Source organism: Ambystoma mexicanum, chromosome 3p, assembly GCF_040938575.1.
Source record: "Ambystoma mexicanum isolate Mex_15411 chromosome 3p, UKY_AmexF1_1, whole genome shotgun sequence".
NCBI lineage: Eukaryota > Metazoa > Chordata > Amphibia > Caudata > Ambystomatidae > Ambystoma > Ambystoma mexicanum.
Window position 1 is genome coordinate 275401735 of NC_090925.1, and position 9132 is coordinate 275410866.

Genomic DNA, 9132 nt, shown 5'->3' on the forward strand with positions numbered 1-9132 from the left:
TTGCATGTTTTGATAGTATTTTCAGGCAAAGTCAAGTTAATGTGTGTCATTACCTGGCTAGAGTGGCATTTTGGTGCAGTGGCATGACATTTATTACTCAGCCTCTGTAAAAAAAAAAGCAAGCATGATAAGTAGCGTTACCACACTAGACTGATATTTTGGTGTAGCGGCCTATATATTTTTTTTACTATAGCATGAATTCTCAATTACTGAGCATCTATGATGAATCAAGCATGAGAACTGTGGGTCCAGACTGGCTTACATTGGAACCAGTATGGACAGGTTTTCATATTGTGACATGTCAATTTTAATGGGCAAACTAACAGGAGTAGGTTCTTACATAGGGGTACTGGCATATATTGGCCAAGCCAGTTTTGTGCGCAGTGCCAGTAATGATACTATAAAAAAAAAAATCTTAACGCAAACATGAGTATGGTCTTACATGGGAATACTAGCATATGTTGGTGTTGCACATCCAGCAAGAAAATGTTTTTCATACTGGAATATGTTGCAGGACCGGCATGAAAATGCATTGGGAAATACCCTGTGAACTTTTGTTGAATTGCATCTATTGTACTTTTTTTCATGATTTACACTACACCCTCCAAAACCGATTGTTGGCCTTTTACCCACATTTTCACAGAAAGTGTACTGTGTAATGGTGCATTTTAACCCATTATTCAAAACATGTTCTCAGGGGAGGGAGATGAATCCCCCCTGACCCTCCCCAAACCCATTTTTGTTAGTTTGGGCTCCCTCACTACGCTCGGTCATAATCGCATACTTGTGGAAAATATTTACACCCTCCAAAAAAAAAACTCACGAGCCACCACTAGTAGCTGGTATATTTGTGGACCGGGCAGCACCCATTTCTTTCTATGCTACGTGAACCATTTAAGTTTACTTCTTTCACTTGCAGTAGTGCATGCCCCTGCAGCAGCATAATCATCATGGACATTGCGCTAATGCGGTAGTCCGAGCGGTCCGGGATGTGGTGTGCCCTGTGCTTTGTTAATGAGCTCAGGGCCTCCCACAGAGTGGCTAGCAGGGGAGCAGCCAAATGTTGTGCTATGCCATTGTGCAGTGGCTCTGACAAAGGGGTACTGTGCAGTGTGTGCCTTGAAGTCTGCCAGTCAGTCCCTGGGTGAAAAGCAACTTGTGGGTGTTTGCAATTTAAAATAACTGTGTGGTATGTGAGAAACCTGAAGGTGTCTCACTCGCTAGTCCCCGGGGATCTGTCATCCCGGTGGCCAGGACACGACCATCACTATTGTATCCAGTTCCTGTGGGTGGACCAATGTTGGAGGACCACCTGGATGAGGGGTCTTTGGGTAGAGGAAGTGGGACACAAGGGTGAGAGAAGGTACCCCCATCCTACCCAATAGGATATCTAGTAGCTCAACCCCCAGCCCCTTTCTTGACACAAACACTTTCTCACAGGCCGATCACCATGAAGACAACAGACTAATCCCAGAGCCCTACACCTGACATGTCCCAACATAAGAATCAGTCAAAGTCAGGCAATTACTAATAACTACACACACCTGACTTTCCTTCCGTTTCCCCATAGGAATAAAAGGCAGAGCACAAGAGCACACTGAGGGCAAGGCCAAATGCATGAGGAAGCAGCTATTCCAGGACGGCAGCTAAAACGCAGGAGAAAGGCGGCGAGACCTGAAAGAACAATGAGGAGGGAATTGCTCTTGCCCTTTTCAACCCATACCAGCGGAGCCTCTGAGAAGGGAAACGTAAAACTGGTAATCACAGCTGGCGAATGATGCAAAGGATGTCAGCGCTACATGACACCCTCCCGCACTGATAGCCAGGGCAGGGAGAAGCAGTTGCCATTGTGGTACTGTCCTTGACTCCAGGGGCAGGAGACGCCAACAGAGTTCGGCACAGCTGGTAAGTTTGAAAGAACTGATAATAGATCGGACTGTGTTGGGCTCAAGGTTTTGAAGTTAGAGTGGTCCAATGCCACGTGTGTGCTCATTCGAAGGACCCTGACTGATGACCCACCCATGAACAATGAGAATGTGTTGAACTGGGAAATCTAAGTGGTCCTGCACCGAGTTATGTTGAATCCCGTGCATAGTCAAAAGTCTTCGGTTGATGTAGAAACTACAAGTATCAAGAGGCCCTCCGGGAGGCCGGCGTAAAGTGTCAAAGAGGTCATAGAGGGTCGAGCCAAATCCCTTGTACAGTCGAAAGTCTTTGACATGTTTTGGAGGCAAATGTGAACAGACTGAGGGATGCAAAGAAAAAGCTAAGCAAAGTGAACTGTTTATTTTGGCAAATGTGAACCCGGTTGAGGGATGCCTGCGAAATAGTGTGAACAGTAATACACCCGAGAACACTGTGACAACAAGTGTGAACCCGACCCAGGGATGTCTATAGTGTGTGGTTGGTCTGAGCCCGACTGAGGGAGGCAAACAGTGAAAGAAGGATTGGAGCCTGGCTGAGGGGGATCCAAGGGTGAAGAGTAATCACCTGATGTGAAGATTAGCAGAAGGAACATTTTTTTTGTTGTTAATGGCACATCAGGCCCTCTGAAGCAAGAGACTTTACATGAAAGAGACCTTGACACAGAAGGTCCTGATAGTGAGAAATGGAGTGTGGTATGCTCAAGAGTCTCGCCTTGTCTTGTGCTAAAAATGTGGGGAAGGAGACCCCGGCCATAGCATCCTGACTTAACATATTGTGTACACTTCTTTCTTTTTTTGTGAACATTATCCCACACTCTTTTGTAGCATAGAGGTAAGGATTGGACAGGTCCCGCTAATCGAGTCCATCAAAGTCAGGCACTTGACTCTAAGTACAAACAACTGATACCAATTAGCTCTCCTCAAACGAATAAAAGGCAGAACCCAAAGACACACTCTGAGCAGGGCGGAACACGAGTACAAGAGAACTTCCAGGATGAAGGCAAACCTACTGGAGCACAGCGATGGACCAAAGGACAAGAGCAATGGGTCAAAAACTCCAAGTTCCCTAGCAGAGGTTGTTGCCTCCGACTGGCAGGGGAAAAGACGTGGAGAAGGCCAAATCCCACAAGTTAAGACTGCGTTGTGTTTCAAGGATGCCAGTGACCCTCCCAGGTGAACAGCAGAGTTGGGGATGCGAGGCCAAGCCTGTGGTACTAACCTTGACTCATGAATCGGTTATCGCAAAACCAAGAAAGAGGCTCACACAGCCGGTGAGTTGGCAAGCAGCCTGAGGGACTGGTGTGGTTTGAAATTTTAAGTAGCAACATTATATCACAAGTGAAGGCTGCACACGTGAGGATGAGACGTGAGGAAAGGCAGACCTGTGAATGAACATTGAAGTAAATGACAGATGTGAAAAGTGATCTGGCAAAAGGAAGAAGCCAACTCGGAAGTCTCAGTGAAAGGTATATTATTTGCAGTGATAAAGCGAATGAACATCAAAAGTGAAATAATTAAGTTTAACTCCTAGAGAAGGGGAAAGTGAAAGTTAATCTGTAAACTTTGAGTCGAAGTGGTCATGTAGTGGTCTGTAAAGAAAATCACGCGCATTTGAACGTTTTTGACATCAGAAAGTGGTCTGAAGCCAACAGAGGGAGACCGAAGTATAATAAGCTTGGGGAAGGGAGCCCCATTGCAAGTTTGTGTTGAACTTTGTCGTGAGAGGTCTGAGCCCGGCAGAGGGAGACCTATGTGAACTTTGTGGGGAAAGGTCTGAAACGTTATTTTGGAAGTCAGGAAAAGAGACTTTAATGTGGAAGGCCACACAGGCCCTGATCCATGTTTTTGAATGGTTTATTGTATTGGAAACCAAGCCAGAGTGTTTCATCCTGCCTGCAGGGACCGCCTTACTCTGTGAGGTCTAACGTGGGGGAGTAGAGCTGGTTCAACCACATGTATTCATTTGAACACTGATTTTTCCTTTTGCATACATTTCTCCTTTTTACACTTTTCATACAAGAAATAGGGCAGGCATTAGATTTTTTGTTGGCATGGGCCATTTTGATTTGATGGACTCCATTAGGACCGCATTATTTATAATTTGATGGTTGAGACTACTCCCATCTCAGTTATAGGACAAAGTAGGAGTTTCTGCAACCCCAACAATTTCAATAAAGGTTTTACAAATTGTACCCATTGTGTCAGTGTCCTACGTGTGATACAGTGTGAAAGGTAGCCCATACTTACAGGGGTACCGCTTAAATATGGGTACCCCTAATCACGCTCACACCAGATTAATAGTTAATCCCTCTCGGGAATTAAGGCCAGAGTCTATCTTGCAAGGATAACACATTTTATCCGTACAAAAATGAAGATGGGGGAGCAAAGGACTCTGCCCCCTCCGACCAACATTCTGTCCTTCTTCCATGGCTGCCTCCTCCAGACAGGTGCTAAGCAGGTGCCTTATATACTGTTTGACTTGGGCATTGGATACTGGCATAGCTCATCCAAAACTGTCCTGCTTCCCATACAAGGGTTTCTGCAGTCTTCCTTCTTGCATGGCCAGGTTTCCATTTAGAAAAAACTACTTAGCATACTGGTGCCTGTGCAGGAATACATTGTAGCTCCTGTTTATCATCATTTGCTATATTATAAACATTTATATATAAACACACCTTCCCGCCATACTCTCCACACTACACTCAATATACTCATATTTTATCTGATCCAGTAATTCTCCTTAAAACCTTTTTTTCCCATATGATTACATTGTGTACATGAGTCCCAGCCTGCCTCAGTGTTTTGATGGACAGGGAACAGCTGCTCAGCCACTGTGTGTGCTCTGCCAGAGCTAACGGACACCAGTCAATGCCTGTAGACTATTTTTAGCACAGGCTACATTCACCGTGCTTTGAGATTTTAAAACTGCATAGAATAACAGAATGACATTTACAAGTGTATTCAAATAGTGGTTATTTGCACTTTATATTTAAATACTAACTATCTTCATTTAGTGCCTGGCCACGCCTGTGTGTGATTATTTTTGCATGAAAAAAGTTTCTCAGTGCTATAGTGCTTTGAGAAGTCGGGCCTAATTGTAAGGCAGGTGAGGGTTGCAGGACAGAGCTTGCCAAGGTTCTAGCTCCTCCTCAACACATGCCTCCAACTACAGTAGTTAGGGACAGGCTTTGGAACACGCTTATGAAACAAGAAATTGATGTAGGTGAGCTTCAAGTAATTTAAATTCTATTGCCCAAAAAAGTCAGCCAACACTTGTTTCAACCTAAGTCGTCCTCAAGGCTGATGAAATGACCATAGCACCATGAACACAGGCTGGATTATGAAAGTATATATACAAAACGTGAACGTTTTTTGACAACCATAAATGGTGAAAACATATCAAATATAAAACTAAATTAATAAACTAAAATAAAGTGTAAGATTATACATATGTGTTACAAAGAACAAATAAAAAATGTGAAATGCATATTCAGATAATCATAACTCAAACCAAGAATAGTTACATACCCAAAGTCATATTGCAGATGGAGGGGTATGCAGAAGCACGAGGTACAGACAAAAACACAAAAAAACACTGTCACAGTGATTCAAAGGTAATTTAAAATATTACATTGCTTAGCTTAATATGTCTGTGTGGTGCACCCCAACTGCACATGGCAACTACGAAATTTTATTCTGTGAAATGATTTCAAGTTTCTTGTTAACAATATTTCCATACTTGTCCCCATATAACATACAATAGATGTCTGGAATTTGGTGAACATAACCAGGGTGGTGTGAGGCACCTTGAGTCCCATATACGCAGAACAAGTCTTGTCATATTTTTAAATATGTATAGCTATGGAATGTGGACTTTGTGTTTGGGTTGTACACTCTACCTGTTTTCACGTTTTGTATATATACTTTCAAAATCCATTCACATACCTGTTTTCATGGTGCTTTGGTCCTTTTATCAGCCTTGAGGACGACTTAGGTCGAAACATATGTCAGGTGACTTTTTTGGGAATAAAATCACTTACAGATGAAAACTCGACTCAGCTGACTCATCTTCTTCATGAATATGTGCAACCAACTTTTAGGAGGCAGAGTGTGATTCACCAATAGCAATCAATTTTCTACAATATGCACTATAAATCTTTATGTGCCATTTTTGTGGTATTGGTGACGCAGCTTGCTGCAGTTACTTTTGTCAGTGGTCATAGCACATTCTCAAGGGTTGGGACCCATACACATTTCTTCCTTGTAATTTAAATGATACATAGCAATACAAGTGTGAGGGTTAGATTGGAAAAAGAGGTTATTCGTTCTAAATAGGTCCCATCCATTTGTGGTGTTAAAAAGGGGTGCATATCTGGCTCACACCGGATTACTCAACTTGGCTACTTTGATGACTTGGTCCTGTTTTATAACAAACTAAAACAGGGTTACAGAGAAGTATTGATATATATTGTCAACATACGGTATTGAGAATAAACTTACAGAGTAAACAAATGATTTTTAACAGAAAAACCTTGTGACAATTCTATTTGGAAATTGGGAAGTAATGTTTTGAAGGCAACTCACAGATGTATTTACCTGACTTCCCTTTTCAATTATCGAAATCATTTCTCAGAGATTGACAGTAACTGGGTTGTTACAGGTTTCTGACATGAATTACAGAGATTTTTCTTGGAGCTCCACCACCCAGTCCTATAAACAAAAAGATAATTCCTTCGGCTCTTTATGGATTAGATGCTTGCCTTGGCAAATTCGGCAATTGTTACTAATTATAAAGGCCGGATATTGAAGAAAGATTGTAGGGGTACATCAGAGTTGCCCTATTGAATATATTAGATTGGAATTAGGTCTACCATCACTGATGATGATGGTTAAAATTCATCAAGCTTCCTTGTTTTTTGGGGAAATCAAGTCTGCAAAACATGACATTCTTTTAGTATCATTTAGATATGTTTAGAACAAGAAATGTCCAAAACACTTACTGGCGTACATATATTAAAATGACCTTTTTTCGAATATATTGGGTTGATGATAGATTGGAGCAAACTTGTTCTTAATGGATCCCAAGGAGATTAAGAAGTCCAAAGAAGTATCCTGTCAATGTCATATGCTCAACTCTACCCAGATACAATATCAAGAGGGTTATAAAAGAGGGTTGTCTTCAATTTATGGGAGACAATGAAGGTAATTGTACTAAGAAAAAATATACTTCAGGCAAAGTGAACCTGTAGATTGTGTAACCATATAGGGTTACTTGAAACGTTAAAGCACTGGGCATTCTATTAAGAAGCTGTGAAGGAATGCCACCTTGATTGCTTTCATAGATTTGTTTATAATTCTGAATCTTTAGATACCCACATGTTTACTGTCATTGTATTACGGGGCAAGAAGTAGTTCTTACTTCGAGAGTTTTAAAATGCTTGTCGACACTTTTAAAAGATATGAAAACATTCATTGTTCATCTTATAGTCATCTGTTCTGAACAGTTAATGATATTAAATAAGGAATGGATTTTAGAGTTTTCTTTTAGGAACTTGTAAGTATCGGAAATTGCTAGTGGTTTAAGCTTGTTTTGACACTCATATTTGTGACAATATCAGATAATTCATGACATTTTAATGGATGTCCTTTGATATTATTAAGTGTTATGGACGAAATCTGTGTGGTGTATTATGTGGTATTGTGAGTGCGTAAGGTTTCATGTAGTGCAATTAACACCTGTAATTGTTCATGTGGTAAGAATCAATCTTCTCTGCCTGCTTTTTTTCTTTGTTTCTGTGCAGATACAGCAATATAATGAGACTGGTTCCAGAACCCTTTTGCATTGTGGCCTATTGGGTAATCTCCGCCGTCACCATCGCGCCACTGGAAGGCATGAAGGAACGTCGTCTATACGGTCGCATGGTGGACAGCTGAAGAACTAAAGGCCCTGCACCCAGGGGGTCCTTCTAGTCCTGACTGCTGCTGGCTCGCCCTGAGGTCAAGGATCCCTCTCAGGCTGAGCTGCTCTCTAATTGTTGAACACCTCTGAGAGGCGACTGTCTTTTTCTGGTAAATGCAGGCTTGCTGCATGCCTGCAGAGGGCCATATATTGGTAGATTATCATGTTGCATTTTGCTTTTTAGCGCACACTACAGTGGATGAATTTTTACAATATATTTTTCCTTGTGATTCGTGGGTTGTATCCACCCGTTGCTCTTGATTCCTTGTGGATAGTATCAATGGAATAACACCAAACCCAGGCAGCAATAATTGGCCAGGGTTATTGAACATCTGAGAGATATTTTAGTGTTACACTGTGCACTATATGATTATTGTTAACACCCCTGAGCATGACATTATTCACAGCTCTACAGTGGATATTTTTCAGCTAGAATATGGTAGCTCCCAAGTAGAGTTTGCAGCCCCATGGCTTCTGCCTGTGCCTTGATTCTGGGGTGAACCCCCTTTATAAAAAATGTCAGAGGGCCAACGTGGGGAGTATAGCACCATAGGCAATGCTTCTTTTTATTTTTATCAGACAATGTATAGTGGGGAGATGTTTATCCTTGATTCATATTACTCGAAACGAAGAGCAAAGCATGGCAGGCTCTGTACCGGGGACTCTCCTTCTGAGCCACACCACACCCCCTCTACCCCCTTATGCAGATCACAGATTCTCTGCATGCAAGCGGAAACCCTCAGGAGTGAGGCCATCATAGTGCTCTACCTTCAGGGTCGCTTCCTGCTTGAGGTCCACCCTTGGTTCTCTCTGCTTTGCAATGCGGCCATGGGAGAAAAGGGTATCACACCAAAATAGCGCAATCACGCCGAATCCGAAATTACTGAATTTCGGATGACCCATTTCACCGCATGTATGTGTATATATATATATATATATATATATATATATATATATATATATGTAATATTACATGGCCGCGGCAGCGGCCATGTAGTTATGGTTAAGTTGGTGTTTCCATAGGAAGAGCACTTTTTGGGCGGCTTATAACTTCACTCCCCCTGGACGAATCCTCACCAAACTTTGCAAAAAAAGTATATGGCCCACTCTGATTTTTTTTTGCAAAGTTTGGTGAGGATTCGTCCAGGGGGGGAAAAGTTATGGGGGGGTCCCTAGGGAAAAAGATTTGCGCACGGCTACAGCCCGAACCGCTGGACGGATTTACACCAAATTTGCGGCAGGAGCGGC

General features: G+C 42.3%; 1 long non-coding RNA gene across 1 annotated transcript in view; it reads left to right on the plus strand.

The window, feature by feature from the left end:
- The window catches only part of LOC138579528 (uncharacterized), an 85656-nt gene extending 76870 nt beyond the window's left edge, over window positions 1–8786 (plus strand). Inside the window, exon 3 of the long non-coding RNA XR_011304041.1 lies at window positions 7727–8786. This is a non-coding gene — a long non-coding RNA (uncharacterized lncRNA). The remainder of the gene's footprint in view (window positions 1–7726) is intronic.
- The last annotated feature ends 346 nt before the right edge of the window (window positions 8787–9132 follow it).